Raw genomic sequence first — 26424 nt, forward strand, 5'->3', positions numbered from 1 at the left:
TTTCCCGTCCCTTCCGCGTACTTACAACGGTTTTAATTCAAAAATACTAACGCTTAGCTCAGGAATCTCTGCAAAATATTGCAGCGTACAGAATATTATGTAACCGTCATTCGGTGTCACACATGCCCGCCCACACTGATGCTTTTTAATTCATCACTGAACGCAGCAACTCGAGTGTCACCACTACCAATAATGGCCGCTGAACTTCTAGAAGCCAATAAGGGACAGTTTGGTAAGTGGCGGCGAGTTACATTTCACACTACACAGTTAATGTTCCATCAAGTAGCTTTTTGTGTCAACGGCTTTTAAACACGTCGGTTGGTTGCGCCGGTTTAGCTGCTGTTCGGATCAGGCTTGGAATTTCAAGCAACAACGAACAGACGGTATACAGGGCGACGTCTCCGCTACCATTCCGCGTACAACGTATCAAATAATTTCAAGCTTGACAATAAAGCCTACAACAGAACCACCATAGTGTCGTCACGAGCCAGAGATTCGTCATTATCGAGTAATGAACGGCATTGCAAAATGGATGCACGAGCAATGCGCCCTCTCGCGGTGATGGCTACCCTGACGCCTTATTTAGCACCTTGTAGGAACACTTTGGTCACCCGAATGCGCACAGATGGTGGAGCACTCCTTAGGGAAAGGAAACAGGCGTCATCGTTCACGGAACGAGCTCGGGTGCAAAACACGCATTAAGAGAGACAAGGGGAATTGGGCTGAGCATGTAGGGCGGAGGACTGACTACCGCTGGACCAATGGCTCAACGCAGTGGCTAACGATACACAGTGTAGAACACGGGGACGATACTTCATTTGAAGAAGGGTAAAAGAAGAAAAGTAAGTAAAAATGAACGGATTCTAGCAGCTGGAGAAAGTAGCGACTGGAAGTCATAAAGTCCTACGGGAGAAGCCTTCCGTCTGCAGAGGGCACAATGATGGTGGTGATGATGATGATGATGATGCAGCTATGTCGCACAGCACCGCTATATGAGCCCAAAGCACGTGACGGAAGTGATTGCCGCGCGGGGGTGCCATTTTCTACATGTGGACACCTTTGGCGGAAAGTCTCCCACCATGATGCACCAATGAGCTCGCATTTAGACATGCTTATTCTCTCGACCAGCGAGAGTTCGTGCGTTTGAGAAATGAAGGTTTCGTTATTCCCGTAACGCTTCAGAAATCGTCCCGGTGCTACTGTCAAATTACTGTGAACGAACTGATGCATCTTTTTTCGTATTAAACCGCCTCCGATGAACGAGGCAAACAGGTCCGCCTGACACGTGCGAATGGCGTCCGCCCTTCCTGATCACCAATCACCCGACCACTATGCGGGCCACAATGCGGGCCACCCACTGATCTCCACTTAGTTGCTGGATGGCGCTTCGCCGCTGTCGCGGCCGGGCGCGCGCACGGCCACCGGAAGTTTAACGGCTCGTCCCGGAAGTCGGGCGTCTGCTATGCTTTTCAACCGCTGATAAGCGTCCCCATTGGCGGATTTTGGCATTTTGTTCTAACTTTATTGCATTTTGGCTATACACATTGCCTTCAGATCGCAACATATGCTATACCGAAATATGCGACGTTAATATGAAGCAGAGTTTAATTGCAAAGGAGTACGAAAATGTCACTTGGGTCTTGGTTTGAGAGACGACCCAGCTCTAACGGGATTTATGCTAGGAATTTATGCTAGGTATTTATGCTAGAAAGAAAACAACGTGGGCACGGCGACAGGCTGTAGCCGAGTTCGTGCGCCCGTTCTGTTAAAACAGTTGTCAGTAAAGTGGTCACTGCAGAGCCTGCTGCCTGGGGATGGAGAGCTAGTTACACGGGCACAGTTAACCACTGTTAAGCAAACCGCGGTTAGACAAAACCGCAGTTTGCTGCGTTACACGACAGAGGAAACTGCGGTTACGTCGCTAACCATGGTTAGCGCAAACTGAGCTTGGCACCTCAGTTCGGTCACGCTAACCGCACTTTCTGCAGCCGCAGTGCTCGAAATCGCACAATTCAGTTCGGACGCAGGTGGCGGCGCATCAGCGGAGGCGAAAAAAAAATAATCACCTGGCGTTCGGAAGAGACAAAGGTTCTCAAATAGCGGGCGCCCAAAAGCTGTCCCCAAGACGCGCTTACGTTCTTTGCATCGCTCTCGCAATCAGCGCGACTGCCCGTCAGCAGCGGCTCGTTTCCCGATCCGCCCGATCAACTACGACAAACGCCGTACTAAATTTGTAAATTCCGCGCGTCGTCCGCCAAAAATGGATATAGCAGGCAATCTTGAAGCGTTTTCAGCACACGGAAACGATCGGCGCGCGCGTCGGCCGTGCCTGTAAACACGCCGGCGCACCTGCCCGCACGGCACTGCTTGCGGCCCGAACCATCCCACAGCTTATCGCATCGCCGCTCTTCGAAATCAATCTGATCGCGGAAAAGAAATTCCGAATTCGAGAAAACGGATGTGTGCGGTGGAAAATTGTGCGATGGATTGTAATTCGCAGTTGTAGAGATAGCGGTGGTCAAATATCTACCGCGATGCTAAGATGAAAGTTCCCAACACCGAACAGACCTAAGCAAACCAAGCCGGTTGCGAGCTGTTGGGGAAGCCCCTCTTCTCGCCGCGCACGAGTGCGTTGCGTTTGTGTCAGAAGCGAATGCTTTAACGATATTTCTTTTTGTCTACACTGCTTCTCTTTTTTTTTTATCGTGAAGTTAAAAGTGTGGTAATTTATTTTTGGTGCGCTCATAATCAAGTGCCTGCGGTTACCAAACTTGCAATTTCGCGTGCAACATCCAAAACCGCAGTTTGCGATAACCGCGGTTAAAGTTTAGTAACCACGGTTAAACTTAACTGCGGTTACTTTCGCCGTGTAACTGTAGGTATAAGTTTGCCACCCAACGCCGGTATAAATCCGGCTTAGAGCGAGGGAATCTGCGTAACAAGAGCGCCAGCTTAAAAACGACACTTATATGACATTTGCGTTTCGCTGCGTATCACGCACGTCGTTCAGAATATTGTAATACTTCCAAGTAGAACGTCTTCCCAGACGACTTCTCTGGTCTGCTTGTGCAGTTGACGGCGCAACAAGCAGGCATTTTTGGCGGAATGCGTGCGAAACCAGCCCATGCGTAGCATGCGCTATGCTGGAACGGCCCGACTTCCGGGACAAGCGCTCGAACTTCCGGCGGCCGTGCGCCGGAGAGCTCGAAGCGCCATCCAGCAACTCTGGTGGAGATCAGTGGGGCCACCCGACCACTATGCGGGCGACGCTGCACGCCACACGACCTCCCGGTCGGCCACGCGTCAGAGAATCGGGCCAAGGACGAAGAGCTTCCGCCACCGCCACGTGACGTCTGCGGCCTCTTTTTGGCGCGTTTTTTTTTTTTTTTCGTTCTGTGTTTGGCGCTCCGTTGAATCGTGCCACCTACGACAGACGCGCGCTTCGGAAAAATGCAATTTCACCTGTACTTTGTTCTGATAGCTTTCGTTAGACATCGAACGGCATCTCTGAAGCAAGCTGGGCAGTAGGCTCATTCTCGAAACTTTGAGCAAATCTTCACGTATTGATGGCCACCAAGCTTCGATATACGCACGCCTATGCTGGAACTGTATACATAAGTGTTTTTTTTTTCTATGGGGAAACGGAAACCGCAGTCGCGTCGTGTGAGTTGAATGCTTCCATTTCGGTAATACTGAGAACGACGAATTCACTGCGATGAATGGTGGACGTACTAAGCTCGTAGCAACACCACCATGAACGAGCATCACAAATGCGGTGATTTGTAACAGATATGTGAATCATCGTAACTCATTCTAACGAAGCGCTCTTAATTGTATGGAACAAATGCGTAGTGCTGCTTTTTTTATAAAATTCCCCTCAAGCCATTTCCCCGCTTTTGGCGTGTTTCGCCTGCTGTGAAGGCTAGCATATATATTGTTGTTCTTGATTTACAGTTCACAAGCGAAAGGGGATGCGGCAGTTTTGCACGAAAAGCGACGCGCCACCCCGGCTTCTCGTCACAGCGCTAAAGTTCACGCAAGTTCCTTGTTTGCGGCAATTACATAGGCTTCATACCTCAACCTCCAAAACAAGGACGGGAAAAAGACTCTCCAGCATACAAGCCCAAGCGTCCCGAATTCACTTTTGATGTGTCGCGTTTCACTGCAGTGCCCTTGAGGAGCAATCGATGGCCGCTTTCCCCAGGGGCCATCGACCTAGTACGGCCCGACGCCGGCGCCATTCTACTGTCTGCCGCTCGTTTACGACCCTTGATGCGTGCCCTGAAGCTATGCAAGAAACTTCGGACCCCTGACTGGCTCGTGCATGAACGCTATATAATAATCAAAGCCCTTCACCCCAAGCCAACCCAAAATGAGGGGAAAAAACGCACTCATTGGTTTTGCCGCCCTTTAGAGAAATTCACAAGGAAATTTAAATTTCCACACATCATTTATAATATTTTCGCCTATAATACTGACATCATAAAATCATAGCAATAACAACTCGTAAGAAATATATAGTTTAGACGTTCTGATTCCAAAAAGGAGGTGGCATGCAACGCTCCCCCAGAACTACGAGTGATTGCTTCTACAAACAAAACCCAAGTGGTATAGGAGGGACGTCACAAGTACATAGATGATAGGAGGCGACTACGATATAAAGATTAAGGCTGCGCGCCATCGTTCACGGACACAACCGAACGCAAAAACGTCTGCGAAAAAGGCACAAATGAGATGCGGCAATCAAAGATGGGGGTGTTTTCGTATTTCGACACCCTCATCGCAAATAAATACAGCACCTCGAGCAATCTCGACTACAGCTGCTCCCCGAGCTCACGAAAAAGATGTTTTGCGATCTTTGTAGTGCTCATGAAGTGAATGACGTCACGACACCTGGAATTAATATTGCAGCTGCTTTTTGTTCCCTTGTATTCCGCCTACTTGCGAAGGTCTAGACAGTAATCAACTCACGTTCGACTGGATAGAGGGAAATACGAAGACAAGAATCGCGACTTTCTGCGCTCGCTTTGTCATTTACGAATTTCGTCATGTGATAAACACCGCTAAGTTTTCTGTGCGTGCTTGGGATTAAACCCATACTTTGTCTAATCTGACTCCTCCCGACTTATAATTAAACAACAAAACATTTTTTACAAAGAAACGGGGGGTGTCACAAAATGTGGTTGATTTTGCCCTTTGCCTATGCTCCCCCCCCCCCCCCCCCCTTCCACCCCAGACAAGTATCCACCCTGGTATGTAACTCCTGCGACTCTATAAACCGATGATAATGTGACAACCCATCAACTTACAGTTGACATGCCTACGTGTATTTCCGTTAGTGGCGGGGACGGTAACTCGCCTGCTTGAGACGCTCGGTCAGGCGGCTGAAACGCGTCTAGCGGACGTTGCGACCCTTTGTTCCTACTTGCGTCGCTAACGGAAACAATATCTTTACCGCGGTCTGTGTGAGTGACAACGGGCACACGTTCGAGACAGGTGCTCCGACCAGTGCTTCAAAGATATCCGCCTCAAAGGGGCCATGAAGACAAAAGAAAATTTGATTGGTTAAAAAGCCTGCTTCGCCCGATAACAATGCTACCAATTTTATCGCAAATGTTAAACAAGTGATCGAGATATTAAAGAAAACGTATGAAGCAGTCGAGACTCCCTGGCCACTTTCCGGTGATTTACTGCATGACGTCACACGGTCTTGCTAGTGCGATTCGCGGCCGTCTACCTACGCCTGAGCCAAGAAACGTCACTGGGTTGTTTGTAGTGGGGCCCTAAAACCTGTTTGATCATACCCCTCGACTGTCACCATATAATCAAAACATTGATTACTCTATTTAAGCGCTTGCTTATATTACGTAACTCCTGCGTAACTCATACTACCTTACTGTAGCGGGAAATTTGAAAATATGTCACTATTTCTAGCGTTTTTTTTTTTTTTCAGCGCAAAATGGTCTTTCGTGGATCGAATGCAGCTGAGTCAATTGCAAAACGTCATTTCCTTCAAACGGGCGTAAAAATTGTATTTTGTCTTCACGGCAGCATTCAAAGTGGATTCGTTGGTGTTCTATATTTGCCATTGCGTCCCACAGTTTATTTAACCAGTGTACCCAGTTTATTTGACTGTATAATGAACGTGCAAAACCTTAGTTTTGTCATCCGCGACGTCAGTACAGTACCAACTACAATAAAAGCTTCACACACTGGTTACCAAACTTTGTTTCTTTATGCTATGCCATCCTTCCAGGTTTCCATTAATTTCATGCTTAATGCCAACATTTTGCTTCTAAATGAACATGTTGTAGAGGTTAAACGCAGGGGAGTAGAAAAAGGGAGGGGGGGTGTTTTGGCGTAAGAACACCTCCGAAATTTATGGAAGCGGAAAAATTACTGATATATTGTTTGGGCATACGAGCAGCCTCTCTTTCTCGGTTAAGCGTTCTATAAAACGACTGAACGTGATCCTGCAACGACGCCGGTGCGACGTACGTCATAGCCGACGTTAGAAAATAGGCGGGGAACACTGAGCGGTGTAAGCTGAATTTGTGGACACAAAGCTCTCGTTTACAATGAAATGGGTGCAAATTGGTCAAAAAAAAAACTCAGAGCATATCTAACACATTTTAGTCTATAATCTGCGTAGGCAAGTAGGTATGTCTTTTAGCGTATACGAATACGAGAAAGCAAGACCTTGAAGCGTGCAACAGATATTGTTCTCGATGAGTAGTAAGTTTAGACGGTAGCTAGCGAGCTTGATTTTGGTATTACTACATTTAAGAGACCAACCAAGTACTCAGGTTATTCGCTCCGGCACTCAACACAAACACCTTTCTCCGTTACTTCAACACACAACACAGAGATTCACGAACATTGACAAGCGCCTGCTCACCGCATGATCATACAGCTGCAGAAGTGCAGAAAAAAAGCACACGAGTTATAAACGTAGAACATACCTCAGATCAGTTTCGACGAGGCTTCAAGAATATGTGCTCCGCGTTAGGTGACAACGTCCAAGCAGTCCAAGTACCCGCTCCTACTTGCCGCCCCGTTCGAAAGCTCCGGTCAGACGGCGGCGGTTGGGAGCGCGCGGGCGTTGTTTATCTCGACACTCAGCCGTTCAGGACAAAATAACTCTTCTTCGTGAGCTCCTATCCTCCCCTAGCATCAGACTCACAATGAGGTCCCGTTGATAACTGTTTCCTGTACTTTTGGGCAACACTCTTATCGGTTCACTTCACAAATGCACTAAGGCTTTCAACGATACATCGAACGAACGTGACGACGTGGAGTTCGGCACGGTTCGCAACGAACAGCTCAGAGCGGCGGCAACGCCCCTTGGGTACCGGAAGTACCCAGACTTGTCCCTAGGCAGCGTGGGACTCCCCGACGCCGACGTTCCCTAGCATCGCGGAGATGTCTCTAGCGGCGAGTCACAAGCAATACCGCCGGATGGCTGCGTGGCTGCGTGGCTTCGGGGCGCAGCGGGGCGCAGTTATCCAGCGGGATTCTCGTGTTTGTCCGTTTTGAAAACGTCCGTTTTGCATCCGTTATATTGTGACATACTTCCAGTTGCAGGCGGGATTTTGGTGTACGTTTTCGCAACTGCTCCTGTCAACACACTTTAAACGACTAAACCTATGGCAAACTATTTTTTATGTGCTTATTGTTCCGCCAGCGACGCAACAAGGCGAAGAAAAATCGTCTGCTCCGAAAAGCCGCTGCTCTTAGCTCCGCTGTGTTTACAGGACGTTACATCCGGGTGTTCGCTTTTAGCCAATAAGGGCTTACTCAAAACGGACAGTTTTGAAGTGGACACAGAATGGACAAAACACGAGAATACCGCCCCAGAAGTATTTGCTGCGTTCAGCTCGTAACAGTTGTTGATAACGATTTTTCATTCAGTGAGCTCGACACAGCTTCGCAGGGAGATTGGTCACGTGCAAAAGGTACGTTGTCCGGTAAAAGCTGAGAGGTGCAATCTTACCAACGGAGCCGGAAAAGAGGAGAAGCTTGTATCAATTCAGAATCTAATAAATCCAAAGTTAAATGCGCTTTTAGGTGTGCCTCCAATGCGGTTTTACGAACTAAAGCTACACCTTCGTTGCGAGAGGTCCCTTAGTTTGCGGACATGGGTTGTTTAAACCACGTCGGGATCTTTCGCGTGCACCCAAATCTCCTCGTCACACAAAAAGAGGAAAACAACTCGACATACGTTGTTACAGTTTTTCGCCTCCATCTGGAAAACGGCCACCGCAGCTGGCTTCTGCGCTCATGCGCACCAATAAAGCGCTTCAGCCACTCAACCACCGCGGTGGGTATCACTAAATGAGAAAAAAAAAAGAAACTGTGGCATGATTCATAACCACATGAATAACCTCTGCAGTGTAGCATTCTTAGCAATTCAAGCGGGTTGTTGCTGGAATACAAGCGTGATTGGTAGTTGTGGAGCCAAAAGGAGGAATTAGTGGTGTATAACGTGCCATTCCGATTAATTATACCACCACTACGAGAGCAGAGGTAGCGGCAATGTGCAAAACACCGTTGACTAACTGTTGGATCTAGCCCCATAGACACGTTTCTGTCAGCAAAAAAGTGCCGATCCGAATGAGGCAGACTTTAGCTTACGGGTAGAGCTTACGGGTGGAGTGAAGTTTTACAATGAAGCTCACTGACATGAAGCACAAACGCGTGGATCGCTGGAAAAAAATTTTAATGCTTCAACAATTGGGCTACGCAAGAGAAAATGTACAAGAGTACCATTTAGACTGCAAAACCTTCTCAGTCTCGACGACGCAAAAAGCGACATATTGGGATGTCGAAATGCAGTGGAGCTTTGATACTGAGGTCAGCTAGACTTTCTGCCATCCCTTTGACCCTGGGACGTCCATGAACGGGAACCCATGCGAAATGTGAGGTAATCCCGACTGCGGGAGCAAAAAAGAAGTCCGCCTATTTATTTGTTTATTAAAGCGAAGCTTGAGTTTCTCCCTGATGGCATCTGTAACGCCCAAACGCCCCGCAGGAAAGCCAACTTTCTCGATGATGATAATGAATGATCATGGGTTAACTGTAAGATAAGAACGCTTCCCCTGGCCATAATCAAACCTGGGTCCCTCGCTTTATGAAGCCGGCATCTACCCGATTGCTCCATTGTTACATGGTCGAAGCGGTTTGGAAAGCTCAGGCGACAACTAAATAAAGAAAGAACACCCCTCCGACGTGTGCTTTTATTTATGCTTTTTATGTATTTATTTTGTGAGTAAGAGGATTGAGTCGAGGGTGATTGTCCAATAACTGTGTGGGTAAGTGCCAGAGTTGGAGTTAAGGACGATATGCGACCAACCATCCCCCAAAAGCCGCTTGGCTACGCGCTTGGAAAGTTAACAGAATCATCGTTGTGTGTACGCGTAACTAGTGATGAGACCGCGGCCTGATCGCGTTTGTACCGACTGCTCCAATCCGCCGCTCGCTTGTGTATTTCTAATCTAATCAAACACCATTCGAATTATTTCATACATAATGCAGTTATACTGAAGCGTCCACAGATTTGAATAAGCGCGGTGATCTCGCAGTATCATAATTGAAGCCGCATGATGTGGTACTTTTCAAAATCGCCAATAATAGCCTTGTAAAGGTAGGCGTGTACAACTGAATTAGAAAAACTTTAGCCAAAACATTCCTCAAACATTTCAGCCCCTGGTTTCAGCCCCACAATAAATCAATCAGTAAAATGAAGCACGTCTCTCTCCAACAAATATAGCTGGGGCAGTTTCGAGTGTAAAATAGAGCTATTCTTATACGATGCGCGATCGCGCTCTAAGACTGACCCGATATAAAACGGGTAGGACCAAAAAAAATAGTAACACGCTGCAACGCTGTATTTTGTCCTTTCGAATATCGTCTTCACGGGTTTCAAAGCTCTCTCTGTCTATAGATCCAGTTTATACATGTACTCCTGATGGCGGCCCTGACGCCATGCCTACGTACGCCTTGGAATATAACGCCGCCACCAGCCAAACCAACATGGAAAATGAGAAAAGCTAAGCCTAACCATAACCCTAACACGGGCTTAGCTGAGGCGCGTATACTCATATGCGCAAATTACGGCGTACTTTTTTGCATATCTAGAAACACTGCGGGAAGCACAACTGACACACGTTTTGTCATCCTTTCCTTTGCACAATGCAGCAAGCATAAGTGCACTGTTTTTTTTACAATGTCCTACGAATTACATAAATACACGCAGTACAAATAGACAGAAACAAAAAATGAGGATTATGATAAGAAGGAGAATGAGGATGATGATGAGAACGCTAGTTATTGCATATATATACAGGGTTTTCCAGATAACATGCACCAAGATTTAAAAAAAGAGCAACGGCGTAACTCGAAGAAATCCTGGTGCTTAATATTTCCAGTGCCGTTATGTAGCGGCCGTTATTTTTTTCCGGAATAATATTTGATTACGTAAATGTAATTGATTACCTGACTCGAGAAATACTGTTCCAATCACTGAAGTGTTAATGAGGTACTTGTACCACGAGAGGCATCTAACTGCGGTATTTCCAGCGACGAATTGCGTGTTCAATTATTCTGACTGATTAAAAACCTCGTGAAATGTGAAAAATACTACGTTACGCCGCTCCCACCCGCATCATAAACCAACGCCCTCCAATCAGATGATTCAAAGCAACTGTTTCGCCTGCACACGGCGGAAGAGACAGCGCACCAACTTTATAATGGAGTGGAAGGAGCAGCAAGTTTTGCGGGGCATGTGTGGCTGTTGCGATTTGTGGGAAAAGAAAAGGAAAGGAAGTGTAGTGGAGATATTTTTGAGCTCTGCAGGGAGCTCACCTGCATGTGCAGATAAGACACAAACTTGGTCGCGATTTCTTCTTTCTTTCTTTTCTTAATTCCATTCTGGCTAACACAGCAGCAGCTTGTTTGAAGGCACTGCTTTATGATGCGGACGGGAGCGCCCTTATGTGGTATTTTTTTATATTTCGTGCGGTTCCGTATCACTGATAATTAATGAGTACGCAAATAGTACGTCGCTGAAATACTGCAGTACGATGCCACTTGTTGGCACCAACGAGTGCCTCATTGACACTTTAATGGTTGGGACAATACTTCTCGAATTAGATAATTAAATACAATTACTTAATTATATCTTATTAACGAAAAAATTACTGGCCGCTACTCCAGTGCGCTGGAAACATGATGCACTGGGTTTTCTTCGAGTAACGCCATTGCTCTTTTTTAATATCTTCGTGCACGATAGCTGGGGCACCCTGTACATATAGCAATAGGGTACACAATATAGGTACAGATATAAAGAGAATCAAGGAATGATGATGCCCCACCTCTCACGCTGCGACAGACAAGCACGCAGACGACTACACAGCGCGTGTATAGGCGCAGGTATACGCTTGCGTTAGTGGGCAAAGTAGATGAAGTCGCAGAATCTTATCAGTCTTATCAGGCGGGCTTCAACAAAGCAAAAGAGCAGCATGCTCTCATTCGCACAAAAGAGCGGCGATTATTTTGGGCGTGCGGCTATCTCGGGTGCGCGGGAACTCGAGCAGTGTTTCGTGTGACCGCAATCGACGATTAGAAACGGTGCTCCGCCGTTGCAGTCCCCGTTGAAACCGTGACGATACGTGGCCGCTTACTCAAAGTGGAGGATGGCTCATCGAGGGTAAGGAATTCAATTGTTCATTTTCTCGAGGGGCGGGGGGATGTCCTTATGCTTAAGGCGTCCACGTTGAATTAATCCACTGAGAGAGTACCTCGGCAGGGATGTTTATAGCTCCAATAACTGCTCGCGTATAAATGAGCTAACCATTGGATTTCTTTCTTTACAATGAAATTACTTTATTTCCATATAAAAGTACAGTTTTATGGAAGATATTGAGGGGGAAAAGTTGCGGGTAGGAAACTTGACTAGCCCTGAAATCTATGTTGACAGGCAGCAGCGGAGCAAGAGCACTGATTAACAAATGAAAAGAAAATAAAGAAGGAGGACAGAGAGAATGAGAAAAAAGAAAACAAACTACAACTTAGAAAAAATAAACTACATTTTACAATCGCAATATGTCACAAGTACCAATACAGCGGATTACAAGGATAATATCAACAAAAAAACAGCCAGACACATTGCACAATGTCATTTCTCAGAAGGAGGAAAAGTGGCGATACAATTCTGTTGAGGAGCATAAGCTTATATCAATGTTTTCAGAAACAAGACTGTTGAGTAGCCGCGGTAAGCAGGACCGTAACGACTGCATGCCATAGTTGGTTCTTGGCTGCGGTACATTCCAGCGTTCAGGTGTACAAGTATAGTGCCCAATGTTAGGCTTCCAGTTCTCCAACGAACAAAGAAAACGACTCCCAGACCCCTGTTCTTTTCTACAACAATGCCCAGGATTTAGGGGCACGCGCCGCCGAAACCTGATTGCGCCCTCTCCCGGCGCTTATAAAACACACGGCCGCCGTTTGACAACGAAGACAGCTAGAAGAAACGCCTCCGGGATATCCGTAGCATGGCTGAAGCGGCACGCTGTGGCAAAATTTTAGGCATTTATGAGTAGCGTACGAGGTTTACAGGGCGTCTAATCTTTTTCTGCTGCTGCAAAATTGTAAAGGAGATACTCGACGTTCCAGTAGAACTATCGGCTCGTTTATTCGTGGCCGAGGCGTCAACGCAGGAGGAGCGAGACGAAACGACCAGCTTTACGCGAGGCTGAGCCTGAACGAGAGCGTCCTCTTCCTTGTCGGCATCCGACGCATACCCACATATGGGGATTTGCCCGTTATGGCTTATGGTCCTCACACTTTCATGTAAGCTACATACTGTGGGAACGCGACCTTAGTGCGTTCCCTTTGGTTCGGCTTCGCCACACCGCTTGCTCCTCGCGGGAACTTGCTCGGCAAGACGTCGGCGAGGGGGATCTAACTCCTCGCCGTAGGAGTGTCTTTAAGCCGGCGAGCGCGTGCGGGATGCGAGCTGCGGGGGGAGAGTTGGAGCTCGGGAAGCGAGGCGTCAGGACGCGCCTGGCGACCTCCTTCCTTCGAGGATCGGGCAAAAAGGAGGGCGACAATGGCTGCCATCGGCGTCCCAGCGAGGCAAACGCGAGCGCGCTGAGGCGCCCCCGGAGATGACTGTTGTCGCGGTGAGTCGAACCTCTCGATTCCCTTAAATTGCCCGGGCGAGGAACTAGATCCTCGCCGTCAACCAGCTAGCCTGCATGCTCTTTAGATGTTTGTTATTCAGTAATAAATGTCAATGAGCGAAAACACTTGTCGCTTCCTTTGTTCCGGTGAGCCACGGCCCGCCGCGGCTGGCGCGGCACAGCGCGCAGCCGCGGGGTGGGAGATAGCTTGCTAGCGGGGCGAAACGAGAAGACGAAGACTGATTAGTCTCTCTCGTCGCCGGTTTAGCTATTGCAGGGAAAAGTAAACCTAATCTACTTTAACCCTCTTCTATATCCCACATCTGGCGCATCAACGTGGGGCTGGCTCTCGGAACATGGAACATGTCTTTGTTCGGTGTGAGAAAAGTTCTCTGTCCGAACCTGACAAGTGTTACTGCTAGCGTGAATCAGATCGCTGGCGGAGGCAGGCGTACTTTCTTGAGAGCGGAGTGAACGTTGCTACATCGTGCTAGAACATGTGAGCGCCGTGTTTTCTCAGTGCGCCGTTTAGGCGGGACGTTTCTGCCGCGGCAAATTGAGGCACTGAAATTTTGATGTCCAGCACCCATGACGCGCTAGGGCATAAGGCCCGCGCTGTAATTGCAAGCCCGAAGTGAGCGAGTACGGAAGCTGAGTTGTTTGGCCCGATTTTCTTTTCTCTGCTGTCTCTTTTATCGACTCCGGGAGTCGGGCTCTGGGAGCCGTGTGGCCAGGGGCCACGGGTGCCGTAAGGGCTGTCTGGTATTGCGGCTCGGCACCGGGCGTTCCGACATCGCGAGACGCGATGGGCGCCGCCGCTCATTAAGCTGTTTGTATTGCAGCGAGCGGGTAGGGCCGACGACAAAGCCGATGTCTCCTTCACGGCTGTGCGAATGGGGCAGTAGAGCAAGCCTCTGGGTTGCCCGAAGGCTTTTCGGAGCCGGCACCGCGTGGGAGAGGGCACGACCGAGGAGGACGTGGCTCGGTAGCAGACGGACGGGAAACGGCCCCTCTTCTCCACTGAATGGCGGGGTGCGTGTCGTCGGAATGCTTGTTTTAAGTGGTTCTGCACGTAGCGGGGAAAAAAAAAAATCTCCTTCGCCTCGAGAAAGTGAGTTTTTGTGCGCTGTCGGAAACCGTCTTTTGACAGCCGCAATTGCTTAGCGTTGTGCCACGCGGCCGATGCTGAGGAATAGCATTTCTTCCATGCCTGACTTCATGGCTTGCGGGAATGCCGATGTGATACGCAATGCGAGTTGAGTCACCCAGGCTTGCTTGCTACGCGATGTCTGTGATGCGACCTGCTGCTCCGGGTCGGCGAGCGTTCGAGAGCTGGGGACCACTGGCGGCTGCCCTGGCGTGGCAGCTACTTGGAGGCGGCCTAGACGCGGCGCCGTGGGAGCTCCCTACGGCTGGTGTCTTCCTCCATGGAAGGCGTGTTGGTGCGGGCGGCGCCGTCGTGTGCTTCATGGCTTGGCGTCACTTCGGTGCTGGGCCGCACTTTGCGGTCGCGGGGCTCCTGGACCTGCTGATACGTCCTCGACGCATCCTGGCTGAGAGCAGCGGCTGTACGGCGGTCATCTGTCAGCGCCGTCGCTGCACTTGCTCGATCTGGCCTACGCTGCGCTACGTCGAACCCTGGGCTGAGAACTCCGCAGCCCGGGGTGCATTGGTGTTGCTTGTGCCTTCTCGGTGGGACGAAATGCAGGCAGCCCCTGAAACCGCTGTCGACGACAAGACTGCATCTGTGCATGACATGCGTGTTCGAACAACCTCGGTGTTACCTGCGACACCTGAGCGTAAGATTGTGCATGCGGCTGACGATGCATGTTTGATGACGGCGAGTGCGAGGACAGCTACTACGCGGGGGCGAACCTTCATGTTCTGTATAGTGTTACGAACATTGCGTTTAGATGTCCCCGTATGCTATTCTTTCCACCGTACGGAAACGTTTAAGGTTGGAGGGATGTGGGAACGCGACCTTAGCGCGTTCCCTTTGGTTCGGCTTCGCCACACCGCTTGCTCCTCGCGGGAACTTGCTCGGCAAGACGTCGGCGAGGGGGATCTACCTCCTCGCCGTAGGAGTGTCTTTAAGCCGGCGAGCGCGCACGGGATGCGAGCTGCGTAAGAGCTGCGGGGAGAGTTGGAGCTCGGGAAGCGAGGCGTCAGGACGCGCCTGGCGACCTCCTTCCTTCGAGGATCGGGCAAAAACGAGGGCGACAATGGCTGCCATCGGCATCCCAGCGAGGCAAACGCGAGCGCGCTGAGGCGCCCCCGGAGATGACTGTTGTCGCGGTGAGTCGAACCTCTCGATTCCCTTAAATTGCCCGGGCGAGGAACTAGATCCTCGCCGTCAACCAGCTAGCCTGCATGCTCTTTAGATGTTTGTTATTCAGTAATAAATGTCAATGAGCGAAAACACTTGTCGCTTCCTTTGTTCCGGTGAGCCACGGCCCGCCGCGGCTGGCGCGGCACAGCGCGCAGCCGCGGGGTGGGAGATAGCTTGCTAGCGGGGCGAAACGAGAAGACGAAGACTGATTAGTCTCTCTCGTCGCCGGTTTAGCTATTGCAGGGAAAAGTAAACCTAATCTACTTTAACCCTCTTCTATATCCCACAATACATACTTGCTACAATACCCCAGCATAGGCAGCAGCAGAAAACGTTTAGACACCCTGGGAACCTCGTACGTTATTCATAAAAGCCTAAAATTTTGCCACAGCGTGCTGCTGGAGCAATGCTACGGATATCCCGGAGGCGTTTCTCCTCGCTGTCTCCGTTACCAAACCGCGGCCGTTTTTTTTGTGCGCCATTCAGTTACGCCCTCCGGACGAGCGAAGCGCCGGGAGAGGGAGCAATCAGGTTTCGGTGGCGCGTGTCCCTAAATCCTGGGCATGTAGCTGCCAGCCGGTAATTAAGCAGGGTGTGAATTTTCAAGAGCTGTCTCATTGGTAAAAAGGGTTCAGCATGGGCATTGAACAGTAGCTTAAAAAGAGCGCGAATGAACTTTTTCTGGAAGAGATAGTTTCGGTTGATATTGGGGACCGTAGAAGTACTGCACACCAGACTACAGTAGTTTAGGTGGCTAGCGAGAGCACAGTAAATTAGCAGTTTAATGCGATACGGTATGTGAGAGAAAGCATAAATAATACAAATGATTGTCGCAGGTTTATTTTCAAGGAAGGCAACATGACTAGACCAGGACATGTGTTTACCGAAAAGTATGCCTATTGTTTTCATTGAATCTAAAAGTTCAATGGTTTGGCAAGCAATTTTAATATCACTTTGCAGAAAACATTCCTTGTTTATGGGATGAAACAGTGCACCCTTCGTTTTTTGCGTTAAAGGCCAGACCGTTTGCCTCAGACCACTCTTGATTTTTTTAAGTGCGGTATTACCAAGGAACACTAATTTTTCAGCGTTATTAGAAGAAAATAGCAAAGTGGTATCAACAGCGTAAATAATGAACTTGGTATTTGAGTCAATATCAACAAGGTCGTTCACATATATGCAAACAAGAAGGGGACCTAATACCCTACCCTGAGGAACACCAGCTTTCATTCTACGTGGTTCAGTAAACACGCTATTTACTTCAACGAATTGCTTTCTATTTTGCAGATACGTTTCAAGAGGTAATGGGCAACGCCACAGATACCATAACGCTCAAGTTTTTGCAGCCACAGTGAATGATTGATGGAGTCGAAAGTTCTACTAAAATCCACAAACGCATCGAGTGTCAACTAAAGACGTTCGAAGTTTGTTCAGAATAAATTCTTTTCGAGGTCTTATTGCTGGATTGAACATTTCACTTTGAAAGAAACTGTGAAAGTTATTCCTCGGCGAAAGCAGACGGCTAGCTGTTGTTGTATGGCCACGGTATTCATCCGGGAGTATTTGTAACATTTGTTCTTCTCTGCAAAACTCCATACACCGGGCAACAGAAACAGGAAGATTTGCACTGGCGGTAATCTAAACGCTCATAAACTTTCAAAAAAACACACCCCTCGACAGTTTTTTAAATAGGAACATTTGTTTGTGTAGCATCTCAGCTGGAGGAGGAGGAGGATAAACTTTACTGACTAGAGGCAAGCTTACGCAGTAAGTTCGCTGCGAAGGATGCGGCGTCATTTTTGTGCACATGTTGTAACACTTGAAACATTTACGTGCCAAACAAAACGCCTGGGGCGATTCGAGTGTGTGTGCCGAAAATCATTTTGGTGAACGTGGTGCTTTAGTTGTGACAGAGGTACAAAAGAATTACGTGTGCATACATGCCCCCATTCTGCACGCGTATGGTATTTTTTACCTCAAATGTTGACTGAAACCATCCCCTTACGTTGGGTGTTTGTCACGAAGATGTCTATATCGGAATTTTGATAACGCCGTCGCTGGCTTTCGTGATATCGGTGTCGTCTGGTGGGGAGGGAATCGGCGTGACGGACCGGGACGAACACAAAGGCCTGTTGAGTACGGTGATAGCGGAGAGTGCAAGATAAGATAGAGGGGGAGAGTGTATGTCTGTGTTCGTGGCATAGGCGGGCAAAACCGAAAAAACTCGCTCAAACTCAATCATGATTTTTTCCCTTCACGCTGCGCTAACAGACACCCAGACTCAAAAAGCTCGTGTGTAATCAAAATCACTCGTACTAACTCATCACATACGTATTAGTAATTTTAATCACTTGTACTCAAACTCATTAGTCCTCACGAGTACTCGCACTGAGTCGTACTCATTCGTACTCAACAATCATTACTCACTCGTACTCAATCTATGCTCACCCGTTCTCATCTGTAATCACTTGCACTCAATCTGTACTCCCATTTCCTCGAATTCCACAATATTTCTATTATTTGTTCTCGCTATCAACCATTTGCATTCACGCGCTGCACAAGTCTATGAACTCCAACTTCGAACTGTGTGCTGTGTTTTCAGTCGTTTTAATTCTGCCTTGACCGATGAAAAGACGCCCGCAACAGCTGAGGCAACGCCACTGAGGCAACGCCGCCGTCAGCGCCGTCTCGTGTCCCTTTCTTCCTCGTCGTTGTTTTGTTAAGCGCTGTTTAGGATGCAGTAGGGTTGCTTAGATTAATTCCAGCCGCATTTTGCCATATGCCCTCTATTTCGTTCACATTGTTGTCAAGCGAGTGCGAAATCCTCGGGGTTCACCTCCGTCATCTGAATGCTGCTCCCTTGTCTTTGATCAATGCATACTTTCCATTTGGTGTAATATCTACGAGGCCATTGGACACAGCTCTCGCTTCCTGTAAACCTCACAGCATGCTAGCAGGTGATTTCAGCTTCACCACGCATCCTGGGACTTCCGCACAGACGCATGCGGTCGGCGGTCATGGGAATGGATTGGTGACAACAAAATGGCACGCTACAACTCTGGTGCGGCGACTTGCGCGAGGGTTTCATCCCACTCTATTGTGGACTTGGCACTTTCAGAGTCAGGCCTGGTAGTTAAGTGGGAAACAATCTGAGATGCCACCAATAGTGATCATGTTCCTGTGCTTTGTAAAATTTTGTGGCCCGCGGGTACTCCCAGCCACAAAATACACTCATTGGTAAATATGAATCGCTTTGCTGAGGAATTACGAGCTGCTCTGTGTACGATGGCCCACGAGGATGAAGATCATATGGCTGCGGAGATTTTAAATTTGATTAATCACGCAGCAGCGAGGTCCAAATTCACAGTCTCTGCAACTAGGAATATGTACAGAGGGCAACACCCTTGTCTATAACACAGGTTTCGTACTTATAGCGTTATCTTGCCTCGGCCGAAAAACATTTGAAGAAAACTATTGTGTCATTCTGAAGTGTTGACCATATATTTTGACCTCAACGTTTTTTGTGACAAGTTTGAGTCCGCAGTTTTGAGAGATAACCAGTTCAAGTTAAACTCAGTGTTATAGACAAGGGTGTTGCGCACTGTACAACCCATGCAGGAACGATGAGCGCACATGCGCACCCAGACGTAGAAATGCTTGGTGGTACAGACTCCTCCGTAACCAGTGCCTCCGGCATTGAAGTTGTTTAAAATTCATCCTCCGTAACCAGTGCCTCCGTCATTGAAGTTGTTTCAAATTCATCCACGATATATTTCAGTGGACTATATCTAAGGCAAAAGACGAGTATAAGTCGTGCCGCTTTGGTTTACTCTCACACCCACAGAAAAAAAGTACCCTGTTTAGATTTTCGCGCAATCGGAATTTGGCTCCTCCAGAGCAAAACACTGACTAGATTATCAATTCCTCGGATGAAGCACAACATTTTCTTAGTCAGATTGCGCAGGGCTTGCATGCACATTTCACTGCTGCATTACCACTCGTCCTTGCTGGACTTTTCAGGAAAGCTTTGAGGAGGTGACCCTCGATGAGCTCGAGGTACGTCATGTGGCTCCTGGATGCGGCTCCTGGACCTGAGCGTATTACATCCCGCATGATAAAACTTTTGTTCAACGAATCTCCAGGCTCGGTTGTGCGTGGTTAACCGCTCCCTACAGCATTCGTGGGTCCGATCTAACTGGCGGCTGGCAAAGGTCGTTCCCCTTGTGGGAATTACGGAGGTCCGACATTACGGAGGTCCGCCGGTCCCGTCAGGGAGGTCGGCGCTGCCGACTCCCTGACGGGACCGGTTTTGCCCGGAAGCACCGGGCGGGCTGGTCCGGGGCCGACGACGGAGGAAAGCCCTTTTTGGATACCAGCCATCATCGGGAGCGGCCGGAGTTACGTGTTGCTCCTTTTTTGGCCTTCCTTTGTCCTCCCTCGTGCCTGTCCCTCCCGTCCTGACCAAGGTGGTCTTGGCGGGGGTGGAGCGACGCGCCCGACGTTCCTAATAGACCCTTTGCAAAATATTATCAGTCATAGCGGACAAGCGGCAGGCCAGTCGAGCAACGTTGCGCGCGGCCATGAAGGAAACAGAGCGTTTGAGCCGGCTGCTCGGCTCAGCGCGCTCAAGCATCGCCTAAGCTCGGACTTTCGCAGTACTGAGGGACTGGATGACATGGTGCCTGCGTCGCGGGGATTGGTCTTTCCTATAACCGGGTGGGACACCAACCTCTCTGGTATACCGTGTTTGAGCGACGAGCGCATCCGTGCCGTTTGCAGAGGGGGACGCAGGAGTGAGTGGGCATGACTCCTGCAGAACTCGTAACCGCATGTGGTGATAAAATCAAAACAGCAAGTAAAAGCTCAGAAACCTATCCGATCAGAATGAACGCCGAGATGACTACGAGTGACTCTAAGAGAGCGCCGTGCAGCCGCGCTATGATGGAGCCGCGTTTCCTTTATCATGGCCGACGTTTGTGAATGACCTCAGTGTTGTCATCATGAAAGCTCGCGTATGTACAATGTTGCCAACTTTCCTGAAAAAGGTCTATTGCAGAGCAATAAACGTCGGGGTTGGCGATTTCTGTGTCTTGTGTGTTCCTTGCTGTTCGTTGCTGCTACGGCAAGTTGGCGGTCCGTGGCGGCGTTCAGTGGAGCTACCCTTGTGGCCGAGTCTCGGGGATTGATAGGTCACCGTAAGAACCCTGGTCCCGACACCCTCAAAAAACACGGTCTGGGATACGCGTTTGCAAATATTAGACCCGTAGTGCTCACGTCAAATTTTGTAAAGCTAGTAGAAAGAGTTTTGCTACATCGAATGGAAAAGGTATTGGAACGCCAGAACGTCTTGAGCCCTAAAAAGATAGGATTCAGGCCTGGCTGCTCAATATGCTCTGCCTACATTCATTTGGAGAGCCGTATTCAGTTGACACGCCAACGTAAAGAATTTGGCATGTTGGTTACCCTCGATATTGCCAAATCTTACGATAGCCTTGAATACCAATACCCAGTCTTGGCCCTTCGTAAGCATTGTTCTTGTAAACAACAGGCAATAATTCTCGCGGATTCATTTCCTGTTTGTTCTGCACTTACTTCCACAGCATCATCTGACCTTTGACCAAGCGTTATTCCTTCCCAGACTATATTATTTCATGAATCGGCATTTTCTTGCGGATAGAAAATTCTTTTGTTCGCAGCAAGGCCCGTTCTCTCATATACACATCCAAACTCGAGGTGTTCCCCAGGGCTGTGTTCTTTCTCCCGTGCTGTTTAATATTTTAATGGGTTTCATTACACTAAATCCATATATTCAGGTACATTTGCGCGGATGATATTGCTTTTTTCGCTTTAGCCAGAAATGTCCACATGTTGTTTTTGCGTTTGCAGTTTCATTTAATCGCCTTAGAGGCTTGGCTTGATGGCCTTCGCTTGAACCTGAATGCGATAAATGTGCTCTTTTCCATTCCGAGTGAGCGGCCCACTCTTCATCTCTTAGTTACCGTCAACAGGCCATTCCTCAGGTCAATTCCTTAAAATATCTCAGGATATTTATGAATATATTCTCCACTGGCGTCCACATATAGATTATATTACAACTGAAGAGGCTCAGGCTGTATGATTCTTGAGGGGGCTGTCATAAGAGATCGGGCATGCGTCGTGACACACTACTAGTATTGTCTGTCCTGTCAATTCTAGAATCACCCGCCACGGTGGCTCAGTGGCTAAGGCGCTGCGCTGCTGAGCACGAGGTCGCGGGTTCGATTCCCGGCCGCGGCGGCCGCTTTTCTGATGGAGGCGAAAAGCAAAAACGCCCGTGTGAGCGAGATTTCGGCGCACGTTAAAGATCCCTAGGTGGTCAAAATTAATCCGGAGCCCTCCACTACGGCGCGCCTCATCGCCTGCGTTGCGTCGGCGCGTTAAACCCTACAATCAATCAAAATCAATTCTAGAATTTGGACGTGTACTATTCGTCGGAAGCCCCAACCACGAAAGAGCTGCTGACGTGTGCATCCGCTGTGTTCAGAGCATTGAAGAGGCAGAGGAGCTGGCGATTGCTCTGGCCCTTACTCTACCGGACAAGACCAAGGTGGTCACGGATTCCCAGCAAGCCTACAGAAGCTTCCAGTGCGGCTGGGTGTCCCGGTTGGCCCTCCGAGTTCTCAAGGAGAAAAAACCTCCGAAGGAAAGCGTAGAACTAGTGTGGGTACCGGCCCATTCTGCGGTGGAGGGTAACGAGTTTGCCCACCAGCAGGCCCGAGCTCTGACTTACCGGGCCACGTCCACAGCAAAGGCAAAAAACCAATCATTGCTTACCTACAGGGAAATAACCACTTATTACAGGCACGACAGGAGGACGCTACCAGCACCCCACGCAGCACTCACCAAGGAGCAGCAAACTATATACCGGCAAATCCAGACAGAGTCCTTTCCGCACCCCCGTCTACTCAACCGCATGTTCCCAAACCAATTCGAAGAAGCTTGCCCAATCTGTAAAAAACTAGGCACTCTCCAGCACATGATAGGAGAGTGTAGGTTTAGCCCGAAGCACCCGCCCCCCTTACCCGAGTCTCGCCCCACCAACCCCACTCTACCCTTTAACGAGAGATAGAGGATCTTGCTGACCAGCCCCGCCCTGGAGGATCAGCTACTACTGGTCACCAGGGGCCAGGCGGCGAGAGCAGCATATGGATTCCCGTGAACAGGGAACCACCTCCGTCCAGTGTGGAGTTCGCAACGAACGACTCTTAAATAAAGTTTCTTCTCTCTCTCCCCACTACAAACTTCGTCCGTTGATAATGCTCGAAAGACAAGCTCTAAGGTTATGTCTGAGTCTTCCCCGTAATGTGCCAATTAACGTTTTATACATGGAAGCCCAAATTCCTCAATTACTCTTCCTTATGCATGCCTCACCTAGATAGAGAGAGAGAGAAAGAGAGAGAGAGAGAGATATATATATGGTGATACGGATAAAAAGGAAAGGAAGTGCACTGGGGATATTATTGAGCCCATCTGGAGGCTCACCTGCATACAACCCAGTGCGGGGGGGAGGAGGAGGGGGAGAATGCAGATGAAAGATTAGAAAGAAGAAAGGAGGTAATAAAAGAGATAGGTAACCGAGGACACATTTTTACTAGTTTCGTTGTTCTTCGGTGGTCCATGGCCGCAGTCCAAACAGCCAAAGGCGGTTTTTCGTACAATGTCTGCTTGATCCACAAAATGTGACCCTCTTATAAGCTTCCGTAGTTAACAGAGTCTCGTCCTTAGATATTTCTTTTGATGATTTTTCCCCTTATGCTCAATTACTCCCTCTGAATCTTTTGACAGGTCTCGTACAGGATCAACTGAGCGATTTCCCTTCCCACTGCATTGTTGCAACCGATGCCTCTGTCCGGAAGGAGAAAGCCAGCATGGCTATTTTTTCTCCCGGTTTCCCCGCACGGGGCACCTTGAGTATTCATGGTGACGGTGTTGGCGACACCGCGGACCCCGAGCCCCCAACATAAACTGTAACCTACCGTGGTGATGTGTTTAAAGGTGAAGGGTAGAAGCCTCAAACGGTGGCCGTCGGAGCCCAGGTCAAGCTCCGGCGGATGGGCTCCCTGTCTGTTTACCAGGCAGGGAGCTCCGGGACCTCTCAGGCTATCAGGGTAAGGTTTGAGAAGAAAGTACCCCCGTCCCCTGCTTTTTTCTATGCTGTATGGAAAATTCAAACCCCCTCCCCCCCCCCCAAACGTGATCGGTCCCTGAAAAGGGGCCGCACCGAAGTATCTTTCCCTCCACTTCCAAGCATGAGCTTCCCAAAGCCAGACAAATACTCTCGTTTTCTGGTTATCGAATCCCTTGACACAGCCCGCCCTCTTGCTTCACAATCAGTATTTTTGATTACAAAATACCTTGATGGAATCATTGGGAAAACCTATAACGCCAAAAAACAACGCACAGGTGAAGTCCTTGTTGAAGTAAAAAACCAACAGCAGGCAACCACACTTCTTGGTCAGACGAAAATGGTCGATCTGGACATCAGGGTCACACCCCACCGCTGCCTGAATAGCTCGCAGGGTGTGATCTCTGAGGCAGATCTTCTTAACGAGACAGATGCCGATATTCTTGAAGGTCTAAAGGATCAGGGTGTCACAGCCGTGCGCCGCATCACGATGCGTAGAGATGATAAGGTAATCCCCACGAAACATATCTTGACCTTCAACTGCTCCTCACTTCCTGACCATATCAACGCAGGGTTCATCCGATGCTCCATTCGTCCTTACATTCCGAACCCGCGCCGCTGTTTTAAGTGCCAGCGATTCGGGCACGGAACCAACTCCTGCCGTGGTCGTCTGACCTGCGCAAAGTGCGCTCAGCATGATCATCCATCTGATAATTGTCCATCATCAACCCTCACCTGTGCCAACTGCCAGGGACCCCATGCCGCCTACTCTCGAACGTGCGAGAAGTTTAAGCAGGAGAAGGCGATCATTAATGTGAAGGTAACTGAGAACATCACCTTCCCAGAGGCGCGAAAGAGGTTCGCCTCTTTCCCCCTGGGGAGGTACGCCGACGTGGCTCGCCGGGGGGCGGAGCGGCGTCTGGTGTCCACAGGGACCCAGTTCAGCGAGTCTGACCTGGTCCCTCCGCCGCCCTCCCCTGGGTTGCCTCTGGCAGCCCAATCCGTTCCCACGCCGCTTGCTGAGGCAGCAGCGGTTGTGGTGACAACCTCTTCTGTAGGGACCGGTGCCGCTCCCGCCTCTGCCTCCCCGTCCTCCAGTGCGTTGGAGGGTGCCAACCGGATGGACACCGGGGGCCCTGCATCGGCTCCCACCGCCACCGCCCCTCCCGTGCCACCTCTGGTGCCCCGGACACCCTCGGCGGTGGCGGCTCAAACGAAGGGCTCCGGAAAGGGGGCCAAGTCCGAGGGGCCTGGTCTGCCGGGCACCCTTCTGGCATCCGATGAGGAGATGGATGTCGCGCCGTTCCTGCCTGCAACGCAGCGCAAGGAACGGCCTCCGATGTCGAAGCCGACAGAAAGGCCTAGAAATCCTAGAATAACTGCCCCGAAAGACAACACATGAACAAACAGACACACACACACACTCCAGTTATTCTTAAATTTAAATAATGGGAACAGAAAACATCATCCAATGGAACTGCAGAGGCCTCCTTAAAAATCTTGACGATGTGTATGAGATTCTGCATGCCAGTCAGCCAAGTGTCATGTGTCTCCAGGAAACCCACCTCAATTCGAAACAAACAAATTTCTTAAATAGGTACATGGTATTCAGAAAGGACAGGGTTGGATGCACACACTCTTCAGGAGGTGTGGCAATTGTCGCCCGGAAATCCTTAGCCTGCCACCCTGTCACTCTGAACACTGTCCTTGAGGCTGTAGCAATCCGTACGATAATATTTAATAGGTTAATAACGGTGTGCTCCATTTACATTCCTCCTGATTTTGCACTTCTGAGCTCTGATTTCGAGGCACTGGTTGACCAGCTGCCCGAACCATACATACTAGCAGGCGACCTTAATGCGCACAACTCTCTTTGGGGCTCCTCCAGAACGGATGCCCGAGGTCGCCTGATAGAGAAGTTTCTTACATCCTCCGGAGCATGCCTTTTCAACAAAAAACAGCCTACATACCATAACTTAGGACACAATACATACTCGCATCTTGACTTGGCGATTGGTTCTGCAGTTCTCTTTCCATGTCTTGAGTGGGGTGTGGGCACAGACCCATATGGTAGTGACCATTTCCCCACTTCCCTAACGTACATAGTTAAAGGCCCATGCAGTCCATCTTCCCATAATAGGTTTAATGAATCAAAAGCAAACTGGAGTACATTCACAGAAACATCTAAACTACACCACGCAACCATAAAACACCTACACGTGGAGGAAGCAACCCGACTCGTCACGGCACACATACTCGACGCCGCCGAAAAGTCCATGCCCCAGGCCTCCAGTGTGTCCCGCAACCCAAGGAGGCCCTGGTGGAACGAGGACTGTAGGCGGGCGCGAGAGGCCCAGAACAAGGCGTGGGGTGTCCTTCGCCGGTACCCCACGTCAGATAACCTCATTTCTTTTAAACGGGCAAAGGCTTTTGGGAAGCGAGTGCGTCGTGAGGCGAAAAGGGAGAGTTGGCACACCTTCCTTACCTCCATCAACTCATACACTGATACACACATAGTCTGGACACGAATACGCAAGCTGAAAGGACAACAAAAAAACAGCCTGCCCCTGGTTAGCACAACAGGGGACACAGTCGAAGACCAGGCCAACACACTTGCACAACACTTCGAACACGTGTCCAGCTCAAACACTTTCATGAAGCACAAAACGTCTGCGGAAAAGAAGTCCCTGCGTGATAGCAAGAAGTCGCACACTTCTTACAATTCTCCTTTTTCCATTCATGAGCTGAAG

At 49.3% G+C, this 26424-nt stretch overlaps 1 protein-coding gene and 2 pseudogenes across 4 annotated transcripts in view; all 3 read right to left on the reverse strand.

Annotated features, from left to right (window-relative positions):
* Window positions 1–7384, reverse strand: part of LOC144148933 (iris pseudogene) — a 70199-nt pseudogene extending 62815 nt beyond the window's left edge. Inside the window, exon 1 of one of the 2 annotated variants that reach the window (XR_013318112.1) lies at window positions 6963–7384. The product of XR_013318112.1 is annotated as an iris pseudogene, transcript variant X1 (transcript). The remainder of the gene's footprint in view (window positions 1–6962) is intronic. The other variant, XR_013318113.1, reaches the window with a different exon arrangement.
* Window positions 1–11447, reverse strand: part of LOC144148937 (iris-like) — a 37922-nt gene extending 26475 nt beyond the window's left edge. The window contains exon 1 of the mRNA XM_077680464.1: window positions 11373–11447. The gene's annotated coding sequence lies outside the window, so the exon portion shown is untranslated. The remainder of the gene's footprint in view (window positions 1–11372) is intronic.
* The window catches only part of LOC144148935 (iris pseudogene), an 84312-nt pseudogene that overhangs the window by 39678 nt on the left and 18210 nt on the right, over window positions 1–26424 (reverse strand). The window lies entirely within an intron of this gene.

This window comes from Haemaphysalis longicornis, unplaced genomic scaffold (assembly GCF_048455015.1).
Source record: "Haemaphysalis longicornis isolate Haplotype H1 unplaced genomic scaffold, Haemaphysalis longicornis Haplotype H1 scaffold_8, whole genome shotgun sequence".
Lineage (NCBI taxonomy): Eukaryota > Metazoa > Arthropoda > Arachnida > Ixodida > Ixodidae > Haemaphysalis > Haemaphysalis longicornis.